The sequence below is a fragment of the Ranitomeya imitator genome, chromosome 6, assembly GCF_032444005.1.
Source record: "Ranitomeya imitator isolate aRanImi1 chromosome 6, aRanImi1.pri, whole genome shotgun sequence".
In the NCBI taxonomy this organism is placed as follows: Eukaryota; Metazoa; Chordata; class Amphibia; order Anura; family Dendrobatidae; genus Ranitomeya; species Ranitomeya imitator.
The window spans coordinates 234772021-234798134 of NC_091287.1; positions in this window are offsets into that span (position 1 = coordinate 234772021).

The following is a 26114-nucleotide window of genomic DNA, read 5'->3' on the forward strand; positions in this document are numbered from 1 at the left end:
AAAGGTAGGCAGACATAAATAGGTGAGCAAGGGTAGGCACTGAAGATAGAACAGGGCGTAACACAAAAAGATTAGTCCTGTAACATTTTCTTATGTACAGATATTTTATGTATTTACAGCAACAAAAACTGTTCAAATTATTTTTATATCATTGTGTAGATTAAATATAATACACATAGCACACAATATTAACAACAGCAACAACATAATAATGTTTTAATTTCAGTTAATAATAAAGTCTAAACAACAATATCAACAGTTCATAATATGAAACAACACTGAATACAAATATGTAGCCCTTTGTATCTATACCTTAATTAGTAATTTGTAACACACATATTAATAAACATTTACTTCTATAGATTGGTGACTGCAATAAATAGTTTTAACATACTTTGCAAGTAATAACACAGGAAGTGTAGCAGTGATCAAATTAAAATTCCTTTTAGATATTATGAAACCTCTCAGAATACAAGTATTAGTCATTGTATTCTTTTTATAGTGATAAAAATATAGCTTCAATCACTAGATAAAATATGCTGCAGTGGTTTACAGAGTGCGCATTATGTATAATTACTGAAACGTTTAATGAGAACATTAAACAATTGGGTTGATTCATAAGCTAAACAAATAGCAATATCTTTTATGTAATGTATACGCTCCTAATAAACACATGCTACAAATAGCTGTGATCAAAAGAAATAGTACAGAAGAACGGTAGTCAGTGCCTCCTATACGACTGTAGTAGATCATTGTCATTGCACATTGTTGCAAACGTATCTACCTTACAGTTCTCCTTTTTACTTCAGGGACCTCTAAACAAAGGTCAAAGTGCGCTGAGACCTTCCATTAATAGCCCCAGCGCTGTCATTTTTCTACGTACTGTAAAACGCGTTGCCACAAAAGAATTAATAGATGCTCTGTTGCAATTAATTATTACTTCCTTTCATGTTGGAAAGAAGCCTGCTGTATTCCCTGTTCACATTAACTTGTGGTCTTCCTTTCAATTGAGTGACCTCTGCAAAAAAAAAAGTGCTGAGTATAACACAACTAGTAAGTGATGAGAAAGTAGAAACTTCCGTTATGCCAATTACAGATAGTAATTGCCATGTAATGAAGTTAATGTTTTGTAGAATTTACAACCTGATATTAATGGTGTTTCCTTTTCACCCTCCGTCTCCGTCCTACTCAGCTTTCCCCCATCTTTGTTACAACAATGAGGATAGGACAATACGTGAAGGCTCATTAATTCTATTTAGTTTTGATTTTTTTTTTTAACATCTCGCTTCCCTCCTTCTAAAGGTTAAACAAGAGCCAGCGCATTAAGCTTTTTCATAAACTGTGGTTCATATGAGGGTGAAGGTTTCTGCCTCCACACACAGGCCATCACTGCGTAAAGCTCTCCTTTCAATTCCAGCCCTGGACATTTAATGGCCATGCCGTTTTATGGCTTTCTTGATCACCAATTACACAACCAGGGACAATAGGTCTAATACTTAGATGACTAGACCTCAAATTTGCCTTCATTTGCCAATGTGTTCCATAGCAACACTTTCTTTCAAAGTCAGGGTAGTCTAATTATCAGGATGAAGATGGATCAGGGTTTAAAAAAGGCTCTCCAAAAAGGAACAATATGCTGGACTAACTACATCCCCGGTACTTCTACTGTATTATTGTGACCCTAGTCTGCCCTTGTAACACTCTACCTGACCTTCAGCAGCTGAAAGGAAACTGCTTATGCCCTCACTATCTTTGGTGTCACAGCAGAATTCAGGAGGGTGCAACTGAAATCAATGACATTGGAATCTAGAAAAAAAATAAATCATAAGTCTGCAAGCAGACAAATTGAGGGCCTGCAGGATGTCTAAAAGTGCTTCGTGTTTTTCTATTTTCCCATTAGTGTCGAAAACATATAAATCTAGAGGTGGTAATTCTATTACACATTGCAGGGCAAATGTCAAATAGTTTTTAGTTCCTTGGTTAGAGAATAATCAGACTGACATACCTTGAATTATTGCAGACTGACATGCACTAAATTATGCTGCCTATCTTTGCACAATAGCTTGGCATATTACCCAGGATTCTTTTTTTTTTTTTTTTTACTGAGAATCACTATGGAATTGCATGATGTTAGGAAAGAAATATTTTCTAACTGCAAAAACTTAAGAATATGTTTTATGCGTCACTCTGTAATTTAACAACTGCTTCTATCCTTTCACTTTACATTAAGCTGAAATAATATTTGCAAGTTGCATAGAGTTTTGCACGTGGCACCAAGCGAAATATGGCTCAGCATGTAAAAGGTACTGCTAATGCTGTCTATCGACTTTTGACTAATGAATTAAAACCATCCTCATATTAGTTATGTCAGATTTTAACACTTTTCCAGTATTATTTATTATTATTATTATTATTAATTTATATAGCACCATTAATTCCATGGTGCTGTACATGTAGTCTTTCCGCTTTAATCCAGGTGCAAATTAATCATACGCTACAAATTTTGGAAGGCTTAAAAGGCAGGTTTCAACTGATTTCTGCCAATCTTTTCTAACTTGAGTGATTTTGACAAACACCGACTACAGGCAAATATATCATAGATTAATATTGGTGCATCCACAAACAAGACAACACGATTGAGAACTTTTGCCATCACACCCAAATTTTGTCTATAGACGCGAACCAACTCTGAGGCTAAGAATTGCTCCCACCAGCAAAGGCAATAGCACGCTGACAATTAAAGGGGAACATTGGTCACACTAACGAGGTTTTTTTTCCATGTGGGATTTGCTCCTGCTATAAACAATTCTCTATAAATAGAGTAGGTAGGACCAACATTAACATTTTAGAAGGCACAGAAGTTTACACTATTAAGAATAACATTATACAGTTATATGAAAAAGTTTGGGCACTCCTATTAATCTTAAGCTTAATGTTTTATAAAAATTGTTTTTTTTTTGCAACAGCTATTTCAGTTTCAGATATCTAATAACTGTTGGACACAGTAACGTTTCTGCCTTGAAACGAGGCTTATTGTACTAACAGAAAATGTGCAATCTGCATTCAAACAAAATTTGACAGGTGCATAAGTATGGGCACCCCACCAGAAAAGTGACATTAATATTTAGTAGATCCTCCTTTTGCAAAAATAGCAGCCTCTAGTCGCTTCCTGTAGCTTTTAATGAGTTCTTGGATCCTGGATGAAGGTATTTTTGACCATTCCTCTTTACAAAATAATTCTAGTTCAGTTAAGTTTGATGGTCGCCGAGCATGGACAGCCCTCTTTAAATGATCCAACAGATGTTCAATGATATTCAGGTCTGGGGACTGGGATGGCCATTCCAGAACAGTGTAATTGTTCCTCTGCATGAATGCCTGAGTAGATTTGGAGCGGTGTTTTGGATCATTGTCGTGCTGGAAGATCCATCCCCTGCGTAACTTCAACTTTGTCACTGATTCATGAACATTATTGTCAAGAATCTGCTGATAATGAGAGGAATCCATGCGTCCCTGAACTTTAACAAGATTCCCAGTGCCGGCATTGGCCACACAGCCCCAAAGCATGATGGAACCTCCACCAAATTTTACTGTGGGCAGCAAGTGTTTTTCTTGGAATGCTGTGTTTTTTGGCCGCAATGCATAATGCCCTTTTGTATGACCACAGGACCTTCTTCCAAAAAGAAATTGGCTTCTCCAAATGTGCTTTTGCATACCTCAGCCAACTCTGTTTGTGGTGTGCTTGCAGAAATGGCTTCTTTCGCATCACTCTCCCATACAGCTTCTCCATGTGCAAAGTGTGTTATATAGTTAACTGATGCACAGTGACACCATCTGCAGCAAGTTGATGCTGCAGCTCTCTGGAGGTGGTCTGAGGATTGTCCTTGACTGATCTCACCATTCTTCTTCTCTGCCTTTCTGATGTTTTTCTTGGCCTGCCACTTCTGGCCTTAACAAGAACTGTACCTGTGTTCTTCCATTTCCTTACTATGTTCTTCACAGTGGAAATTGACAGGTTAAATCTCTGAGACAGCATTTGTATCCTTCCCCTGAATTACTATGTTGAATAATCTTTGTTTTCAGATCATTAGACAGTTGTTTTGAGGAACTCTGTTATGACCTGGTGGTCAGGACAATAATGGACCTGGTGGTTAAGAGCACACGGAATGACCTGATAGTTACAGATAATAAGGACAAGCTCTAGAACGTGGGAACTCTGCTGACCGCAATCCCTAAGCCTATCAAACACACTAGAAATAGCTGTGGATTGCGCCTAACGCTCCCTATGCAACTCGGCACAGCCTAAGAAACTAGCTAGCCCTGAAGATAGAAAAATAAAGCCTACCTTGCCTCAGAGAAATTCCCCAAAGGAAAAGGCAGCCCCCCACATATAATGACTGTGAGTAAAGATGAAAATACAAACACAGAGATGAAATAGATTTAGCAAAGTGAGGCCCGACTTACTGAACAGACTGAGGATAGGAAAGGTTACTTTGCGGTCAGCACAAAAACCTACAAAAAGACCACGCAGAGGGCACAAAAAGACCCTCCGCACCGACTCACGGTGCGGAGGCGCTCCCTCTGCGTCCCAGAGCTTCCAGCAAGCAAGACAACAAATTAAATAGCAAGCTGGACAGAAAAATAGAAAACCAAAGAAATACAAGCTGGAACTTAGCTTCTGATGGGAAGACAGGTCACAAGAACGATCCAGGAGTGAACTAGACCAATACTGGAACATTGACAGGTGGCATAGAGCAAAGATCTAAGTGGAGTTAAATAGAGCAGCAGCTAACGAATTAACCTAGTCACCTGTGAAACTCAGAAACACCCACCAGAGGAAGTCCATGGACAGAACCAGCTGAAGTACCATTCATGACCACAGGAGGGAGCCCGACAACAGAATTCACAACAGAGCTCATGATGCCATTCTTCAGAGGAGATTCAAACAGGAGAACAACTTGCAAGTGGCCACTTTAAGTAGCTTTTCTCATGATTGCATACACCTGGCTATGAAACTCAAAGCTCAATGAGGTTAGAAAACAAAATAAAGTGCTTTAGTAAGTCAGTAAAAAGTAGGTAGGAGTATTTAAAACAAGAAAATGATAAGGGTGCCCATACTTATGCACCTGCCAAATTTTGTTTGAATGCAGATTTATTATTATTATTATTATTTATTGTTATTGTTATAGCGCCATTTATTCCATGGCGCTTTACATGTGAGGAGGGGTATACATAATGAAAACAAGTACAATAATCTTAAATAGATTGCACATTTTCTGTTAGTACAATAAACCTCATCTCAAGGCAGAAGCATTACTGTGTCCAATAGTTATTAAATATATTAAATGAAATAGCTGTTGCAAAAAAAACAATTTTTATAAAACATTAAGCTTAAGATTAATAGGGGTGCCCAAACTTTTTCATATAGCTGTATATACTGTATATGTATATACAGGGTGGGACATTTATATGGACGCACCTAAATAAAATGGGAATGGTTGGCGATATCAACTTCCTGTTTGTGGCACATTAGTATATGGGAGGGGGAAAATTTTCAAGATGGGTGGTAACCATGGCGGCCATTTTGAAGTTGGCCATTTTGGATCCAACCTTATTTTTTCCAATGGGAAGAAGGTCATGTGACACAACAAACTTATTGAGAATTTCACAAGTAAAACAATGATAGCACACTGATAGCAACACCGCAGAAGAAATGCTAGTCTAACGGGGTCAGATTTCTTATAGGAATGCTCGGACCTGACACCCATAATGTGGTGGTTCACCATGTTGCTGGAAAAACTCAGGGAATGTGCCATCTTCAGTGCATAAAGAGGGCAACACATCATCATGTAACAATTTCAGTTATCCAATGGCATTTAGGTTTCCATTGAAGATTGACCCCAATATCTTTGCACCCCATATACCACACTATACCATCATGTATGAATGTCAGTTTTGAGCATTCCTACATGAACAGTTTCCTGGAAAGTGGATTGATCATCGTGGTCCAGTTGAATGGACACCAAGGTTGCCCAATTTGACCCTCTTAGACTTTTATCTTTGGGGTCATCTGAAGGCAATTGTCTATGTTGTGAAGATACGAGATGTGAAGCATCTGAAACAATGGATACAGGAAGCCTGTGCTAGCATTTCTTCTGCAGTGCTGCTATCAGTGTGTCAAGAGTGGGAGAAGAGGGTTGCATTGACAATCCAACACAATGGGCAGCACTTTAACCACATCTTAAAGTGGCCATAAACTTGTAAATAACTCATGAAAAACATGAAAAAATAAAGTTACATTAAAACAAAGCACACCATTGTTTTTCTTGTGAAATTCTCAATATGTTTGATGTGTCACATGACCCTCTTCCCATTAAAAAAAAATTTGGATCCAAAATGGCTGACTTCAAAATAAATGGCCACCATGGTTACCATCCATCTTGAAAAGTTTTCCCCCTCCCATATACTATTGTGCCACAAAGAGGAAGTTGATATCACCAACCATTCCCATTTTATTTAGGTGTATCCATATAAATGGCCCACCCTGTATATATATAAATATATATAAACTAGCTGAAGAGCCCGGCGTTGCCTGGGCATAGTAAATATCTGTGGTTAGTTATAGCACCTCACTTCTCTTATTTTCCCATCACGCCTCTCATTTTCCCAATCACATCTTTCATTTTCCCCCCTCACACCTCTCATTTTCTCCCTCACTCCTCTCATTCCCCCTTAACACTTGTCATTTCAACCTCACATCTGTCATTTTCTGATCACTCCACTATTTTTCCTCACTCCTCTCATTTTGCACTCACACCTTTTCATTTTCACCTCACACCTCTCATTTTCACCTCATCACCTCAGTATATACATGTTTGTCATCTCCCTTATATATAGTATACATCTGTATGTCATCTCCTGTATATAGTATATACCTGTATGTCATCTCCCCTGTATATAGTATATACCTGCTGTGTGTCATCTCCCCTATATATAGTATATACCTGAATGTCATCTCCTTCTATATATAGTATATACCTGTATGTCATCTCCTCCTGTATATAGTATATACCTGTGTGTCATCTCCCCTGTATATAGTATATATCTGAGTGTCATCTCCTCCTGCATATAGTATATACCTGCATGTCATCTTCTATATATAGCATATACCTGTATGTCATCTCCTCCTGTATATAGTATATACCTGTATGTCATCTTCTCCTGTATATATATGTACCTATATGTCATCTCCTCCTCTATATAGTATATACCTGTGTGTCATCTCTCCTGTATATAGTATATATCTGTGTGTCATCTCCCCTGTATATAGTATATACCTGTGTGTCATCTCCTCCTGTATTAGACCTCGTTCACACGTTATTTGCTCAGTATTTTTACCTCAGTATTTGTAAGCTAAATTGGCAGCCTGATAAATCCCCAGCCAACAGGAAGCCCTCCACCTTGCAGTATATATTAGCTCATACATACACATAATAGACAGGTCATGTGACTGACAGCTGCTGTATTTCCTATATGGTGCAATTGTTGTAGTTTGTCTGCTTATTAATCAGATTTTTATTTTTGAAGGATAATACCAGACTTGTGTGTGTTTTAGGGCGAGTTTCGTTTGTCAAGTTGTGTGTGTTGAGTTGCGTGTGGCGACATGCATGTAGCGACTTTTGTGAGATGAGTTTTGTGTGCAACATGCGTGTAGCAACTTTTTGTGTGTCGAGTTGCATGTGACAGGTTAGTGTAGCAAGTTGTGTGCAGCAAGTTTTGCGCATGGCGAGTTTTGCGCGTTGCGAGTATTATGTGGGGTGCCTTTTAAGTATGTGCAAGTTTTGTGTGAGGCAACTTTTGCATGTGTTGCAACTTTTGTGCATGTGGCAATTTTTCCGCGTGTGCAAGTTTTGCGTGTGGCGAGTTTTTCATGAGGAGAATTTTGCACTTGTGGCGAGTTTTGCAAGAGCCTAGTTTTTGCATGTGGCGAGATCTGCGCGTGGCGAGTTTTGAGTGGCGACTTTTGTGTTTTGACTTTTATGTGGCGAGGTTGGTGTATTTGTGGTTAAATGTGTGCTGAGGGTAATATGTGTTCAAGCACGTGGTAGTGTGTGGCGCATTTTGTGTGTGTTCATATCCCCGTGTGTGGTGAGTATCCCATGTCGAGGCCCCACCTTAGCAACTGTACGGTATATACTCTTTGGCGCCATCGCTCTCATTCTTTAAGTCCCCCTTGTTCACATCTGGCAGCTGTCAATTTGCCTTCTACACTTTTCCTTTCATTTTTTCCCATTATGTAGATAGGGGCAAAATTGTTTGGTGAATTGGAAAGCGCGGGGTTAAAATTTCACCTCACAACATAGCCTATGACGCTTTCGGGGTCCAGACGTGTGACTGTGCAAAATATTGTTGCTGTAGCTGCGACGCTTCCAACACTTTTCCTTTCACTTTTTTCCCCATTATGTAGATAGGGGCAAAATTGTTTGGTGAATTGGAACGCGCGGGGTTAAAATTTCGCCTCACAATATAGCCTATGACGCTCTCGGGGTCCAGACGTGTGACTGTGCAAAATTTTGTGGCTGTAGCTACGACGGTGCAGATGCCAATCCCGGACATACACACACACATACACACACACACACATTCAGCTTTATATAGTAGATTATTATTATTATTATGGCGCCATTTATTCCATGGCGCTTTATATGTGAGGAGGGGTATGCATAATAAAAACAAGTACAATAATCTTGAACAATACAAGTCACAACTGGTAGAGAAGGAGAGAGGACCCTGCCCGCGAGGGCTCACAATCTACAAGGGATGGGTGAGGATACAGTAGGCGAGGATAGAGCAGGTCATGCAGTGGTTTGGTCGATCGGTGGTTACTGCAGGTTGTAGGCTTGCCAGAAGAGGTAGGTCTTCAGATTCTTTTTGAAAGTTTCAATGGTAGGAGAGAATCTGATATGTTGTGGTAGAGAGTTCCAGAGTAGTGATTGTGGGAAGAGGAGATAAGAGGGGAGTAGAGAAGAAGATCTTGTGAGGATCAGAGGTTGCATGCAGGAAACTACCGGGAGACAAGGTCACAGATGTATGGAGGAGACAGGTTGTGGATGGCTTTGCATGTCATAGTTAGGCTTTTGTGCTGGAGTCTCTGGGTAATGGGGAGCCAGTGAAAGGATTGACAGAGGGGAGAGGCTGAGGAATAGCGGGGGAACAGGTGGATTAGTCGGGCAGCTGAGTTTAGAATAGATTGGAGGGGTGCGAGAGTGTTAAAGGGGAGGCCACATAGCAGAATGTTACAGTAGTCAAGGTGGGAAATGATGAGGGCATGGACTAGGGTTTTTGCAGATTCTTGGTTTAGGAATGTACAGATCCATGAAATATTTTTGAGTTGAAGGTGGCAGGTAGTGGAAAGGGCTTGGATATGCGGTTTGAAGGAGAGATCAGTGTCAAGGATTACCCTGAGACAGCGAGCTTGTGGGACTGGGGAGAGTGGGCAGCCGTTTACTGTAATGGATAGGTTCGTTGGGGGTCTCGCGTGAGATGGGGGAAAGACGATGAATTCTGCTTTGTCCATGTTAAGTTTTAGAAATCTAGCGGAGAAGAAGGATGAAATAGCGGATAGACATTGAGGGATTCTGGTTAGTAGGGTGGTGATATCTGGTCCAGAGATGTAGATCTGTGTGCCGTCAGCATAGAGATGATACTGAAAACCGTGAGATTCTATAAGCTGTCCCAGGCCAAAAGTGTAAATGGAGAAGAGCAGGGGCCTTAGAACTGAGCCTTGTGGGACTCCGACGGATAGGTGACGAGGTGAGGAGGTTGTGTGTGAGTGGGAGACACTGAATGTCCGGTCAGTTAGGTATGACGAGATCCAGGATAGGGCCAAGTCTGTGATGACAAGGGATCAGAGGGTCCGCAGCAACAGTGAATGGTCCACTGTGTCAAAGGCAGAGGGCAGGTCCAGGAGGAAGAGGATAGAGTAGTGCTGCTTGCTCTTGGCAGTTAATACGTCATTGGTGACCTTAATTAGGGCAGTTTCAGTGGAGTGGTTTGACCGGAACCTAATTGTAAGCGGTCGAAGGGGGAGCAGGAAGATAGATGAGAGGACAGTTCAAGATGGATGTATTGTTCCAGTAGTTTTGAAGCATTGGGGAGAAGTGATATAGGGCGGTAACTCGATATAGAGGATGGGTCAAGAGAGGGCTTTCTGAGGATAGGTGTGATTGAGGCATGTTTAAAGCTTGAGGGGAAACACAAGTTGTTAGTGATAGGTTGAAGAGATGGGTTAGGGTTGGGATGAAGACTGTTTCGAGGTTTGGGATGAAATGGGAAGGGATTGGGTCAAGTGCACAGGTGGTGAGATGCGATCTTGAGAGTAGAGTGGAGAGTCGATCTTCTGTAATGGTGGAGAAGCTGGTTTTGGAGGTGGAGGGCTGGGTAGATGGGAGGAAGGGCTCTGGGGGTTGTCGACTGAAACTGTCTCTGAAGTTCTCAATCTTCTGCTTGAAAAATGAGGCAAAATCTTCAGCTGAGATGAGTGTGGAGGGAGGAGGTGCAGGGGGACGGAGGAGAGAGTTGACGGTGTTGAATAACTTTTTAGGGTTGTGAGACAGGGAAGATATGAGAGATGAGAAATAAGTTTTGTTTTGCTGTGGCGAGTGTGGTCTTTAAAGTAGTGAGGGTCTGTTTGAATGCCATGAAGTGCTCATTGGAGTGGGATCTTTTCCATGTTTTCCATCTCCGCTCAGCAGCCCTGGAAGCTCGCTTCAGTTCTTTGGTCAGGCTGGTGTTCCAGGGCTGTCTGTTGATTTTGCAAGCTTTGGTGTGTGTGAGAGGGGCAAGAAATTCAAAAGCTACAGCTTTTGTGGTGTTATATAGAGCGGCAGCGTCATCCGCATTGTGTAGGGAACTTATGTCTGTGAGAGGGATGAGGGATTCAGAGAGTTAGTGTAGATCGAGGTGTTTAAGATTTCTGCGAGGGTGTGTAAGTTTGTGTGGTGGGAACAAGGAGTGGAGAGGAAGGAGAATGTGAGTAGATTGTGGTCTGAAAGAGGAAGAAGTGAGTTAGAGAGGTTAGATATAGGGAGCAGAGGCGGGTGAAGATGAGTTCCAGTGTGTGACCATCATTGTGAGTGGCTGCAGAAGACCATTGAGTGAGGCTGAAGGAGGAAGTGAGAAATAGAAGATTAGTGGCAACTGAGAGGGAAGTGTCAATGGGTATGTTGAAGTCACCCATGATGATAGTAGGGCTGTCCGCAGAAAGGAAGTGAAGCAGCCAGGTGGTGAAGTGGTCAAAGAAGGTGGTGGCTGGCCCTGGGGGGTGGTAAATTACAGCCAGTTGGAAGTTGGAGAGGGAGTAGATGCACACAGAGTACACCTCAAAGGAACGGAGTGTAACAGAGGGTGGCAGTGGGATTGGGGTGAAGGAGCAGTAATCTGACAGGAGAAAACCAACTCCTCCGCCATGCTTGCTGCTGGGGCGGGGTGTGTGAGAAAGGTGGAAGCCACCATACGAAACTGCAGCAGGAGAGGCTGTGTCAGAAGGGGTGAGCCAGGTTTCGGTGATGTCAAGGAGGGAAAGTTTGTGAGTAATAAAAAGGTCATGGATGTAGGAAAGCTTGTTGCAGACAGAGCGAGCGTTCCATAGACCTCCTGTTAGTGGGACTGGGGAACTGGGGGCTGGGAGAATGGGTATAAGGTTAGAGAGGTTACGGAAATTTGTGATAGAGCGTGGATGGAAGGTAGAACTGACTGTGGGGATGTGGTGAGGAGGACCAGGATTTGGAAAGATATCACCAGCAGTGAGAAGGAGCAGAGAAAGTGTGAGCAGGTGGGAGCAAGAGAGGGCATGAGGTGGCTGTCTGTGCTTGGAGACAGAAGATTGTATGTTGAGGAACAGTTCTGAGGAGGAGGTTAGATAGATGGAAGGATTGAGGAAGAGATGAACAGTTCCTTACTAGGTGTAGGGATTAGGTGAGTTAGCAGAAAGTGAAGGATTATAGGAGTGAAAGTGAAAACAAACAGAAACATTGTTTACAGTGACTGTGTCCAGTTACCTTCAGTGCTTGTCTGGGCTCTGTGCGGGCTTGCCGGGGCTCTGTGCGGCTTGCGGGGGCTCGGTGTGGGCTTGCCGGGGCTCTGTGCGGCTTGCAGTGGCTCTGTGCGGCTTGCCAGGGCTCTGTGCGGGCTTGCCGGGGCTCTGTGCGGCTTGCGAGGGATTTGTGCGGGCTTGCCGGGGCTCTGTGTGGCTTGCGGGGGCTCTGTGCGGGCTTGCCGGGGCTCTGTGCGGCTTCTGGGGGCTCTGTACGAGCTTGCCTGGGCTCTGTGCGGGCTTGCCAGGGCTCTGTGCGGGCTTGCCGGGGCTCTGGGCGGGCTTGCCGGGGCTCTGTGTGGGCTTGCCGGGACTCTGTGCGGCTTGCGGGGGCTTTGTGCGGGCTTGCCGGGGCTCTGTGTGGCTTGCCGGGGCTCTGTGCGGCTTCTGGGGGCTGTTTGCGAGCTTGCCTGGGCTCTGTGCGGGCTTGCCGGGGCTCTATGCGGGCTTGTCGGGGCTCTATGCGGCTTGCGGGGGCTCTGTGCGGGCTTGCCGGGGCTCTGTGCGGGCTTGTCGGGGCTCTCTGCTGCTTGCGGGGGCTCTGTGCGGGCTTTCCGGGGCTCTGTGCGGGCTTGCCGGGGTTGTCTGGGGGCTTGCGGGGGCTCTGTGCAGCTTGCGGGGGCTCTGTGCGGGCTTGCCGGGGCTCTGTGCGGGCTTGTCGGGGCTCTCTGCTGCTTGCGGGGGCTCTGTGCGGGCTTTCCGGGGCTCTGTGCGGGCTTGCCGGGGTTGTCTGGGGGCTTGCGGGGGCTCTGTGCAGCTTGCGGGGGCTCTGTGCGGGCTTGCCGGCGCTCTCTGCGGGCTGCCGGGGGTCTGTGCAGGCATCGTCCGATGGGACTACAAGTCCCATCGGATGATGCCTGCAACAGTGACAGTGATTGACACATTAGCCAATGATGGGACAGTAGTAGTCCCATCATCCGGCTAATGTGTTGAATGTAAAAAAAAAAATACTACATACATACTACATACATATTTCATACAGCACATTAAACATAGAGTTCATACTGACCATTACTTGTCACTTTGATCCCCGAAGCCAGTGTCATCTGTAAAAAAGATTAAAATAACAAACAACCAATATACTCCCTGTCCACAAAAATCTATGAGTGTCCCACGACGATCTCCCGTAGAGAACGGCAGCATCAGCTGTTGCGACCGCTCTCTAGGGGCTCCAGGAACACAATGACAGGAGGAAGGTATCCTTCCGCACTGTATTCCTCCGCCGCTGTAAAAAAAAATAGTCCCTAGTCTCACTTCTGGCATTGCTGTATAAGAAATTTTCCCACACAGCAATTGCCATAAAGTGAGACTTTGTCCTAAGGAAAATGGACGCGGGATGCCGCGCGTGCGCAGATGGAGATCGCGGCAGCCATTTTCCTGAAGCCGGGTTCGCATCTCAACTTCAGGAAAATGGCCGCCGCGATCTCCATCTGCGCACGCGCGGCATCCCGTGGCCATTTTCCTGAAGCCCCGGGCAGCAGAGGACTCCATATGTGCACGCGCGGCCTCAGGAAGATGGCCGCCCTCACAGATCACCAGGGAAATAGCGGCGATCGCGCGTTTTTACTTCTCCTGCCCAGTGGATTCAGAAGATGGGCATGGGCAAACCACTACGCCACCAACGGAAAGATATGCAAGATCTGGGGGAAGAACCAGCGATTTGCCTCGCCCATCTGACCTGACCAGCCTGATTGACAGGTGAAAACGGCGACTTTGGTAAGTTATTTCGGCAGCTTAGGGGTGGAATCAGGGTACACAAAATACACTATAGTAACGCACAGCTCAGGCCCTATTTAACAGTATTTTTTATCTCGTACTGAAAAACCGGGGTGACAGGTTCCCTTTAACAACTACTTAACGAGAGCCTGAAAATGGAATTTCAGGACAGGAAACCAGGAGAACAGCAAGGAGCGGCAGACACTGTTAGTAGGCCCCATCCCAACTAGTAGGCCAAATGCAGTTGTTCCATTTAACAACTATTTAACAAGAGCCTGAAGATAGAAGCTCAGGAAAGGCAACCAGGAGAACACCTTGGAGCGGCAGACACTGTTAGTAGGCCCCAACCAAACTAGTAGCCCCACTGCAGTTTTAAAATTCCGATAGGCTGAAAACCTGATAATTGCAGGTCATTTTTTTAAAGAGGACAGCTGTATTGAGTGGCGCAGCCAGACACCACAGGTCTTACACCACACAGTTGGCTCGACGCAGGTTTAAAAAAGGTTACATGGGTACACGGTCTTCATTGGTGTGCTCAGTGGAGGACAATTGGAAGGAGGGACCGCAGAAAGACTTAGTAGGCCTAAAATAACAAAATAGGCTCTATGCAGCTTTGATTATGTGGCAACCTGGAGAACACCTTGGAGCGGGAGACACCGTCTCTACAAGCCAGACCCAACTTGTAGGCCTAATGCAGTGTTGTTTCAACAACTACTTAACGAGAGCTAGAAGATAGAAGCTATGGAGAGGCAACTTGGAGAACACCATGGAGAGGCAACCTGGAGAACACCTTGGAGCGGCAGACACCGTCTCTACAACCCAGACCCAACTTGTAGGCCTAATGCAGTGTTGTTTCAACAACTACTTAACAAGAGCATGAAGATTGAAGCTATGGAGAGGCAACCTGGAGAACACCTTGGAGCGGGAGACACCGTCTCTACAACCCAGACCCAACTTGTAGGCCTAATGCAGTGTTGTTTCAACAACTACTTAACAAGAGCATGAAGATTGAAGCTATGGAGAGGCAACCTGGAGAACACCTTGGAGCGGGAGACACCGTCTCTACAACCCAGACCCAACTTGTAGGCCTAATGCAGTGTTGTTTCAACAACTACTTAACAAGAGCTTCACGATAGGAGTGAAGGAGAGGCAACAGAGAGAACACCTTGGAGCGGAAGACTCAGTATGTAGACCACAATAAAACTTGTGGCCCCAATACAGTTTTATAATTCTGACAAGCTGAAAATCCGCCACTTTTTTTTTTTTAGAGGAGGACAGCTGTATTAAGTGGCGCAGACAGACACTGCTAGTAGGCCTTACACCACAAAGTTGGCTCACTGCAGGATGACAAAAAGTTACATGGGTACACGGTCGGCATTGGTGTGCTCAGCGGAGGACAAATGGAAGGAGGGACCGCAGACAGACTTAGTAGGCCTATAATAAAAAAAATTAGCCTCAAAGCAGTTTCAATTATCTTGCAGGGGTACACAGGCAGCATTGCTGTGTTCAGCGGAGGACAATTGGAAGGAGGGACCGCAGACAGACTTAGTAGGCCCTAAAATAAAAAAAAATTAGGCTCAAGGCAGTTTCAATTATCTTGCAGGGGTACACAGGCAGCATTGTTGTGTTCAGCGGAGGACAATTGGAAGGAGCGACCGCAGACAGACTTAGTAGGCCTAAAATAAAAAAATTAGGCTCAAAGAAGTTTGAAATATCTTGCAGAAGTACACAGGCAGCATTGGTGTGGTCAGCGGAGGCCGATTGTAAGGAGTGTCTGACAGTTAGTACTCCCAAAAAATAAATAGATGTTAATGTCTCGCAAAACAACAAAACCAAAAAAAAAAAGGGTGGCATACTTAGGTACAGGGGTGGGCTCCTCTGCTGAGTTTCAAACATAGTAATTTGGCGCTAAGTATTTACTGGTGTCAATATAGAACACTGACACTGACTATTTTAACTAGCATCATACATGTCAACAAATTGGTATTGTCAGTGCCAGGCATTGAAGGATGTCAGCGCATAGACTAAACATTGGTGGAGCTGTGAGAGATAATTTTGCAAGTGGTAGAGCATTGTTTGAGCTGGGGGGAACTCTCTTGTGGCAGGCGGTACAGGCCCAGGGCCCCTCATGTTACAACGGTGTGTCTGACGTTGGGTGCGCACCACCACCACCAGAGACACTTTATTGTACTATGAGGGACCCAGTTGCAGTGCCGTCGACCAAAAGCGGGCACACCCACCTCTTCAGACAAACGGCACTCTCACGGGTGCTTGCGCCAAGTGGCGCGACCACGGCCCCGTGGGGGGAGTTAGCCCATTTAGGGAGGTGTAAACATGTTGTATGCTGGACAAACAGCTGCTGCAAATTAAGAGATTGGAACAGTCAGGAAGACGAGTCCACAAGCAAGACCTTTATATAGGAAAGCTAGGTGTCAGCCGGGAAAGGTGGGGCAAAATAATTCGAAATCCATGAGTGGTTCATTTTAATGAAGGTTAGATCATCAACATTTTGGGTAGCCAGACGAGTCCTTTTTTCGGTCAATATTGAACCAGCAGCACTGAATACTCTTTCTGATAGCACACTAGCTGCTGGGCAAGCAAACTCCTGCAATGCATATTCTGCCAATTCAGGCCAGGTGTCTATTTTGGATGCCCAGTAATCAAATGAGAATGACGGTTGAGGGAGAACATCGATAAGGGATGAAAAATAGTTAGTAACCATACTGGACAAATGTTGTCTCCTGTCACTTTAAATTGATGCTGTCTGCGGTCATTGCGAAATCACTCCACAACCTGGTCAGAAAACCCCTCTGCCCAACGCCACTTCTGATTTGTGCAACTCTAATACCTCTGCCCTGTTGCCCCCTGCAGCTCGTGTGAGAACCATCACCAGCGCTGTGTGCTGGGAATGCCTGAATCAAATGGTCTACAAGAGTTGCTTGTTTGGTTGCTAATATTTGTTCGAGGTTCTCATGTGGCATGATATTTTGCAATTTGCCTTTATAGCAAGGATCAAGGAGGCAGGCCAACCAGTAATTGTCATTGGTAATCATTTTAATAATGCGTGGGTCCCTTTTGAGGATACATAAGGCATAATCCGCCATGTGGGCCAAAGTTCCAGTTGTCAAATCTGCGATTGTGCTGGGTTGAGGGGCAGTTTCAGGCAAATGTACGTCACTTGTTTCCCTAAAAAACCCTGAACCCGGCCTTGCAACGCCACCAGTTGCTATTGGCCCTGGAGAAGCTTCCTCATACAAAAAATACTCATCCCCATCATCCCCCTCGTCCTCCTCCTCTTCACCCGCTACCTCGTCCTGTAGACTGCCCTGACCAGACAATGGCTGACTGTCATCAAGGCTTCCCTCTTCCTCGGCTGCAGATGCCTGCTCCTTTATGTGCGTCAAACTTTGCATCAGCAGACGCATTAGGGGGATGCTCATGCTTATTATGGCATTGTCTGCACTAACCAGCCGTGTGTATTCCTCAAAACACTGAAGGACTTGACACAGGTCTTGTACCTTCGACCACTGCACACCTGACAACTCCATGTCTGCCATCCAACTGCCTGCCCGTGTATGTGTATCCTCCCACAAATACATAAGAGCACGCCTCTGTTCGCACAGCCTCTGAAGCATGTGCAGTGTGGAGTTCCACCTTGTTGCAACGTCGATGATTAGGCGATGCTCGGTGGCACAGTGGTTAGCACAGCAGCCTTGCAGCGCTGGAGTCCTGGGTTCAAACCCCGCCAAGGACAACATCTGCAAAGCGTTTGTATGTGGGTTTGCGTGGGTTTCCTCCGGGCACTCCGGTTTCCTCCCACATTCCAAAGACATACTGATAGGGAATTTAGATTGTGAGCCCCATCGGGGACAGTGATGATAATGTGTGCAAAAATGTAAAGCGCTGCGGAATATGTTAGCGCTATATAAAAAATAAAGATTATTATTATAAAGATGCTGGGGAAGGTTCAAAGATCGCTGATGGTTCTGCATACGGCTGGAGTGCACGGGCGAACAGCGGATATGCGAGCAAAGTCTGCGCACTTGGAGGAGCAGGTCGGGTAACCCTGGATAACTTTTCAGGAAGCACTGCACCACCAGGTTTAAGGTGTGAGCCAGGCAAGGAATGTGTTTCTGTTGTGAAAGGGCTATGGCAGCCATAAAATTCCTTCCGTTATCACTCACTACCTTGCCTGCCTCAAGATGTACAGTGCCCAGCCATGACTGAGTTTCTTTCTGCAAGAACTCGGACAGAACTTCCGTGGTGTGTCTGTTGTCGCCCAAACACTTCATTGCCAATACAGCCTGCTGACGCTTGCCACTAGGTGTCCCATAATGGGACACCTCGTGTGCAACAGTGGCAGCTGCGGATGGAGTGCTCGTGCGACTGCGGTCTGTGGACGAGCTCTTGCTTCTGCAGGAGGACGAGGAGGAGGAGGAGGGGGGGGCGAACGCCTACAGCCAACTGTTTCCTAGACCGTGGGCTAGGCAGAACTGTCCCAATATTGCTGTCCCCTGTGGACCCTGCATCCACCACATTAACCCAGTGAGCCGTGATGGACACGTAACGTCCCTGGCCATGCCTACTGGTCCATGCATCTGTTGTCTGGTGCACCTTTGTACTCACAGATTGCCTGAGTGCATGGACGATGCGGTCTTTTACATGCTGGTGGAGGGCTGGGATGGCTTTTCTCAAAAAGAAGTGTCGGCTGGGTAGCTCGTAGCGTGGTTCTGCATAGTCCATCAGGGCTTTGAAAGCTTCGCTTTCAACTAACCGGTAGGGCATAATCTCTAATGAGATTAGTCTAGCAATGTGGGCGTTCAAACCCTGTGTACGCGGATGCGAGGATGAGTACTTCCTTTTCCTAACGAGAGTCTCATGTAGGGTGAGCTGGACTGGAGAGCTGCAGATCGTGGAACTAGCGGGGGTGCCGGTGGACATGGCAGACTGAGAGAGGGTTGGAGATGGTATTCTTGCTGGTGCCCTACATGCAGTGTTTCCTACTACGAAACTGGTGATTCCCTGACTGCTTTGGCCTGGCGACGAAATCTGCACATTTGCTGCAGGTGGTGCGGGAACTGGTGGGCTTACAGTGAGGGAAGGGATGTAGCGTTGCTGACTAGCTTCATTGGCCGAGGGTGCTACAACCTTAAGGGACGTTTGGTAGCTAAGGCTTGCAAATGCATGGTGGTTAAATGTCTACGCATGCAACTTGTATTTAGACTTTTAAGATTCTGACCTCTGCTTAAGGTAGTTGAACATTTTTGACAGATGACTTTGCGCTGATCATTTGGATGTTGTTTAAAAAAAATGCCAGACTGCACTCTTTCTACTATCAGACACCTTTTCAGGCATTGCAGACTGAGCTTCTTTAACCGGATGTCCACGCTGTCCTACAACTGCTTTTGCCACACGTTTTTGGCCAGATAGGGGCCTGGCAGATGGAACCTGTTGCGATGTTGATGCCTTCTGTGGCTCCTCCTCCTCCACTTCAGAGCTACTGCCGCCTGCACCCTGTTCCCCCAATGGCTGCAAATTGGGGTCAACAACTGGGTCATCTATGACCTCCTCTTCTATCTCGTGTGCAACTTCGTCTGTGTCACCATGTAAGCCGGTGGTATAGCGTTCGTGATGGGGCACCATAGTCTCATCAGGGTCTGATTCTGGATCAGTACACTGCGAGGGCAATGTTGTGGTCTGAGTCAAAGGAACAGCATAGTAATCTGGCTGTGGCTGTGCATCTGTGCACTCCATGTCCGATTTAACTTGTAATGGGCATGGCCTGTTAACTGTTTCACTTTCTAACCCAGGAACGGTATGTGTAAAGAGCTCCATGGAGTAACCCGTTGTGTCGCCTGACGCATCCTTCTCTGTTGTTCTTGGTGAAGAAGACAAGGAAGCGAATTGTCCCTGACCGTTAACATCCACTAACGACGCGCTGCTTTTACATTTAGCAGTTTCAGAAGAAGAGGCGAAAGAGCTAGAGGCTGAGTCAGCAAGGAAAGCCAAAACTTGTTCTTGCTGCTCCGGCTTTAAAAGCGGTTTTCATACTCCCAGAAAAGGGAGCATTCGAGGCCTTATGTAGCCAGATGACGAACCTGGCTCAACAACTTGATACTTAGGTGCTATATTGCTTTTCCCACGACCACCTGATGCTCCACCACCACTACCATCATTACCAGCTGGCAATGACCGCCCACGGCAACGACCTCTTCCACCAGACTTCCTCATTGTTTGAAAAACATAACCAAACGAACGGTATTTGTTACTGTAAAACCAGTTACAAGGTGAACTCAAACTTCTGTTGGATTTATAAATCCCTTTATAGGTGGGTCAGACTGCAGGGAAAATCAGGCCCAATGTATAACAGTACACAACTTCAGTGGCAAACAGATATGCCACTAACAGGAATGACGCTGATGCAGACACTAACAATTCAAATCTCCCCTTTTTTATTTTTTCTGGGAGAATATTGAAGAAATGTGGCCCACTCTCATACAGTATATGTTCTGTGGCACAAAATTTGAGACAGGTGGCACACAGGAGTGGCACTGAAGCAGAAATGCCAATCTTAATCTCCCACTATTTTTTTTTCAGGGAGAATTTAAAAGAATTCTGACCCAGTATTACACACTAGGTTTAACGTGGCACACAATTTGAGACAGGTGGCACACACAGGAGTGGCACTGAAGCAGAAATGCCAATCTTAATCTCCCACTATTTTTTTTTTCAGGGAGAATTTAAAAGAATTCTGACCCAGTATTACACACTAGGTTTAATGTGGCACACAATTTGAGACAGGTGGCACACACAGGAGTGGCACTGAAGCAGAAATGCCAATCTTAATCTCCCACTATTTTTTTTTTCAGGGAGAATTTAAAAGAAATCTGACCCAGTATTACACACTAGGTTTAATGTGGCACACAATTTGAAACAGGTGGCACACACAGGAGTGGCTCTGAAGCAGAAATGCCAATCTTAATTTCCCACTATTTTTTTTTTCAGGGAGAATTTAAAAGAAACCTGGCCCAGTATTACACACTAGGTTTAATGTGGCACACAATTTGAGACAGGTGGCACACACAGGAGTGGCACTGAAGCAGAAATGCCAATCTTAATCTCCCACTATTTTTTTTTCAGGGAGAATTTAAAAGAATTCTGACCCAGTATTACACACTAGGTTTAATGTGGCACACAATTTGAGACAGGTGGCACACACAGGAGTGGCACTGAAGCAGAAATGCCAATCTTAATCTCCCACTATTTTTTTTTTCAGGGAGAATTTAAAAGAATTCTGACCCAGTATTACACACTAGGTTTAATGTGGCACACAATTTGAGACAGGTGGCACACACAGGAGTGGCACTGAAGCAGAAATGCCAATCTTAATCTCCCACTATTTTTTTTTCAGGGAGAATTTAAAAGAAATCTGACCCAGTATTACACACTAGGTTTAATGTGGCACACAATTTGAGACAGGTGGCACACACAGGAGTGGCACTGAAGCAGAAATGCCAATCTTAATCTCCCACTACTTTTTTTTTCAGGGAGAATTTAAAAGAAATCTGACCCAGTATTACACACTAGGTTTAATGTGGCACACAATTTGAGGCAGGTGCCACACACACTGATACAGATTTGCCAATTTTAATCTGCACTCTTTTCTTCTTCAGGGAGACTAGTGAATAAATCTGGGCCACTGTATTAGAGTATATCTTCTGTGGCAGAAAGTGGCTTGAAGAGATATAACAAAACAAAAAAAAAGGGACTGTCCTACAATTACTATCTCCCTGCAGTAATCACAGCAATGTATGGCAGGCAGCAATAACAAGGAGTGGACTGCTGCCGAAAAAAAAGTCAACAGTGTGGACAAACAAACAAGGAAGCTGTGCAGAAAGGAAGGAGCAACAGGACTTGTGCTTTGAAAAAAGCAGTTGGTTTGCACAGCGGTGTACAAACAGCAATGCAGCTATCTGGGAGCCTTCTAGGGCAGCCCAATGAACCACCATTACTCCTTTTCAGGAAAAAAATGCTTGTGCTGTACCGATTTCCACTGTCCAACACCACCTTTTCTTTGCAGGGACAGTGGAGTTAATTTTTTTTTGCATCAGCGCTGTAGCTTATTAAGCTGCCTTATAAGGCTCCCTGATAGCTGCATTGCTGTTTGTACGCCGCTGTGCAAACCAAAAGCTTTTTTAAAAGCAAAAATCCTGTTGCTCCTTTCTGCACAGTTCTCTTGTTTATTTGTCCACACTTGTGTGCAGCAGTCCTTTTTATTGCTGCCATACTTGTCCTGAGATCGTTGTAGGGAGATTGAAATTGTACTACAGCCTTTGTATTTTTTGATATATCTTCCAGCCACGTTCTGCCACTTATATTTGTGTAGTGTAATACACTGGGCCTGAGTTTTGTTGCAGTCTCCCCCCCAAAAAAAGGAGATTTAAATTGGCACGAAGTGGATCTATGTCAGTTCTGTTAGTTTGTCATATATCTTCCAGCCACGTTCTTCCACTTACTTTGTGTAGTGTAATACACTGGGCCTGAGTTTTGGTGCAGTCTGGCCCCCAAAAAAGGGAGATTTAAATTGGCACTAAATGGATCTACGTCACAGTTCTGTTAGTTTGTCGTATATCAGCCAGCTACGTTCTGCCACTTACATTGTGTAGTGTAATAAACTGGGCCTGATTTTTGTTGCAGTCTCCCCCCAAAAAAGATTTAAATTGGCACTAAGTGGATCTACGTCACAGTTCTGGTAGTTTTTCACATATCAGCCAGCCACGTTCTGCCACTTACATTGTGTAGTGTAATACACTGGGCCTGAGTTTTGTTGCAGTCTCCTCCCAAAAAAGGGAAATTTAAATTGGCACTAAGTGGATCTACGTCAGTTCTGTTAGTTTGTCATACATCTTCCAGCCACGTTCTGCCACTTACATTGTGTAGTGTAATACACTGGGCCTGAGTTTTGTTGCAGTCTCCCCCCCAAAAAAGGGAGATTTAAATTGGCACTCAGTGGATCTCCGTCAGTTCTGTTAGTTTGTCGTATATCAGCCAGCCACGTTCTGCCACTTACATTGTGTAGTGTAATACACTGGGCCTGAGTTTTGTTGCAGTCTCCCCCAAAAAAGGGAGATTTAAATTGGCACTAAGTGGATTTACGTCAGTTCTGTTAGTTTGTCGTATATCAGCCAGCCACGTTCTGCCACTTACATTGTGTAGTGTAATACACTGGGCCTGAGTTTTGTTGCTGGCTTCCCCCCCATAAAAAAGGGAGATTTAAATTGGCACGAAGTGGATCTATGTCAGTTCTGTTAGTTTGTCATATATCTTCCAGCCACGTTCTGCCACTTACTTTGTGTAGTGTAATACACTGGGCCTGAGTTTTGGTGCAGTCTGCCCCCCAAAAAAGGGAGATTTAAATTGGCACTAAATGGATCTACGTCACAGTTCTGTTAGTTTGTCGTATATCAGCCAGCCACGTTCTGCCACTTACATTGTGTAGTGTAATAAACTGGGCCTGATTTTTGTTGCAGTCTCCCCCCAAAAAAGATTTAAATTGGCACTAAGTGGATCTACGTCACAGTTCTGGTAGTTTTTCACATATCAGCCAGCCACGTTCTGCCACTTACATTGTGTAGTGTAATACACTGGGCCTGAGTTTTGTTGCAGTCTCCTCCCAAAAAAGGGAGATTTAAATTGGCACTAAGTGGATCTACGTCAGTTTTGTTAGTTTGTCATACATCTTCCAGCCACGTTCTGCCACTTACATTGTGTAGTGTAATACACTGGGCCTGAGTTTTGTTGCAGTCTCCCCCCCAAAAAAGGGAGATTTAAATTGGCACTCAGTGGATCTCCGTCAGTTCTGTTAGTTTGTCGTATATCAGCCAGCCACGTTCTGCCACTTACATTGTGTAGTGTAATACACTGGGCCTGAGTTTTGTTGCTGGCTTCCCCCCCATAAAAAAGGGAGATTTAAATTGGCACTAAGTGGATCTATGTCAGTTCTGTTAGTTTGTTGTATGTCTTCCAGCCACGTTCTGCCACTTACATTGTGTAGTGTAATACACTGGGCCTTAGTTTTGTTGCTGGCTTCCCACCCTAAAAAAGGAAGATTTAAATTGGCACTAAGTGGATCTACGTCAGTTTTGTTAGTTTGTTGTATATCAGCCAGCCACGTTCTGCCACTTACATTGTGTAGTGTAATTCAGTGGGCCTGAGTTTTGTTGCAGTCCCCCCCTCAAAAAGGGAGATTTAAATTGGCACTAAGTGGATCTACGTCACAGTTCTGTTAGATTGTCGTACATCTTCCAGCCACATTCTGCCATTTACATTGTGTAGTGTAATACACTGGGTCTGAGTTTTGTTGCAGTCTCCCCCCAAAAAAAGGGAGATTTAAATTCGCACTAAGTGGATCTACCTCAGTTCTGTTAGTTTGTTGTATATCAGCCAGCCACGTTCTGCCACTTACATTGTGTTGAGTAATACACTACGGTTGAGTTTTGTTGCAGTCTCCCCCCCAAAAAAAAGGGAGATTTAAATTCTCCACAAGTTTATATACACCTTCTACCTTGTTTCACAGTACCATATAACGGTTGTTATTTTGGTTAGATTTTTCAAAAAATGAGGAACTCTGGTGGAAGAGGCCGTGGGCGGTCGTTTCCAGCTGGTACTGATGGTGGTGGTGGAGCATCTGGTGGTAGTGGGAAAAGCAAAATAGCACCAAAGGCTCGAAATGTTGAGCCAGCGTCATCGTCTGGCTACACAAGGCCTCGAAGGCTCGCTTACCTGGGAGTAGGAAAACAGCTTTTAAAGCCGGAGCAGCAGAAAAAGTTTTGGCTTTCCTTGCTGAATCAGCCTCTAGCTCTTTCGCCTCTTCTTCAGAAGGTTCAAAATTTAAAAGCAGCGAGTTGTCAGTGGATGCTCCCGATCAGGAACAAGTCGCTTCCTTGTGTCCTTCACCCAAACCAAAAGTGAAAAATGCAGCAGGTGACACTACAGTTTACTCCATGGAGCTCTGTTTTCACATACCGTGCCTGGGTTAGAGAGGTAAATTGTTAAAGAGCAAAAAAGGGGAGAAGCCAGCGCAGCCTAAGGTTAAGACGCAATACATAAAGTGCAAATGCACATATTAATTTCTAACTGTATTTTCAAAATGAGACATTTAGCAAACAATTGATCAATTCTTTGAGCCACCCCGCCTCTTCACGGCAATCTCATATTGGGGCAGTCCTACACTAGGTTTTTAATATTCGCTGTGCCATATGTTGTGAATTCTGTGGCAGAGCTCCCTCCTGTGGTCACAAGTGGTACTTCGGCTGATTCTCTCTGTGAGCTTCCGTTGGTGGAGGAAAGTGGTACTGCGGCTTCTGAGTTTCCTTCCTCAGGTGATGTGGTGAAGTCGTTAGGTGCTGCTCTATTTAACTCCACCTAGTGCTTTGATCCTGGCCTCCAGTCAATGTTCTAGTATTGGACCTGTTTCCTCCTGGATCGTTCCTGTGGCCTGCTGCTCTGCATAGCTAAGTTCTGCTTTGCTATTTTGTTTGCTGTTTTTTCTGTCCAGCTTGTCTATTTGTTTTTTCCTGCTTGCTGGAAGCTCTGGGACGCAGAGGGTGTACCTCCGTGCCGTTAGTTCGGTACGGAGGGTCTTTTTGCCCCCTTTGCGTGGTTTTTGTAGGGTTTTGTGTTGACCGCAAAGTTACCTTTCCTATCCTCGCTCTGTTCAGAAAGTCGGGCCTCACTTTGCTAAATCTATTTCATCTCTACGTTTGTCTTTTCATCTTAACTCACAGTCATTATATGTGGGGGCTGCCTTTTCCTTTGGGGTATTTCTCTGAGGCAAGGTAGGCTTATTTTCTATCTTCAGGCTAGCTAGTTTCTCAGGCTGTGCCGAGTTGCATAGGTAGCGTTAGGCGCAATCCACGGCTGCCTCTAGTGTGGTTGGAGAGGATTAGGGATTGCGGTCAGCAGAGTTCCCACGTCTCAGAGCTCGTTCTATGTTTTTGGGTTATTGTCAGGTCACTGTATGTGCTCTGACCTCTATGTCCATTGTGGTACTGAATTATCTTATCATAACAGTACTGGAGGCCAAAAGTACTAATGATTCTCAATAGAGGGAAAAAAGAAGTTCTGAGACCATTTTTTTTTTCTCTGCACTGTGTTTTGCCTTTTTTTTCCCCTAGACATTTGGGTGGTTCAGGACACAGGTGTAGCGATGGACATTAAAGGTCTGTCTTCATGTGTGGATCAGCTCACGGCAAGAGTACAAAATATTCAAGACTTTGTGGTTCAGAATTCTATGTTAGAACCGAGA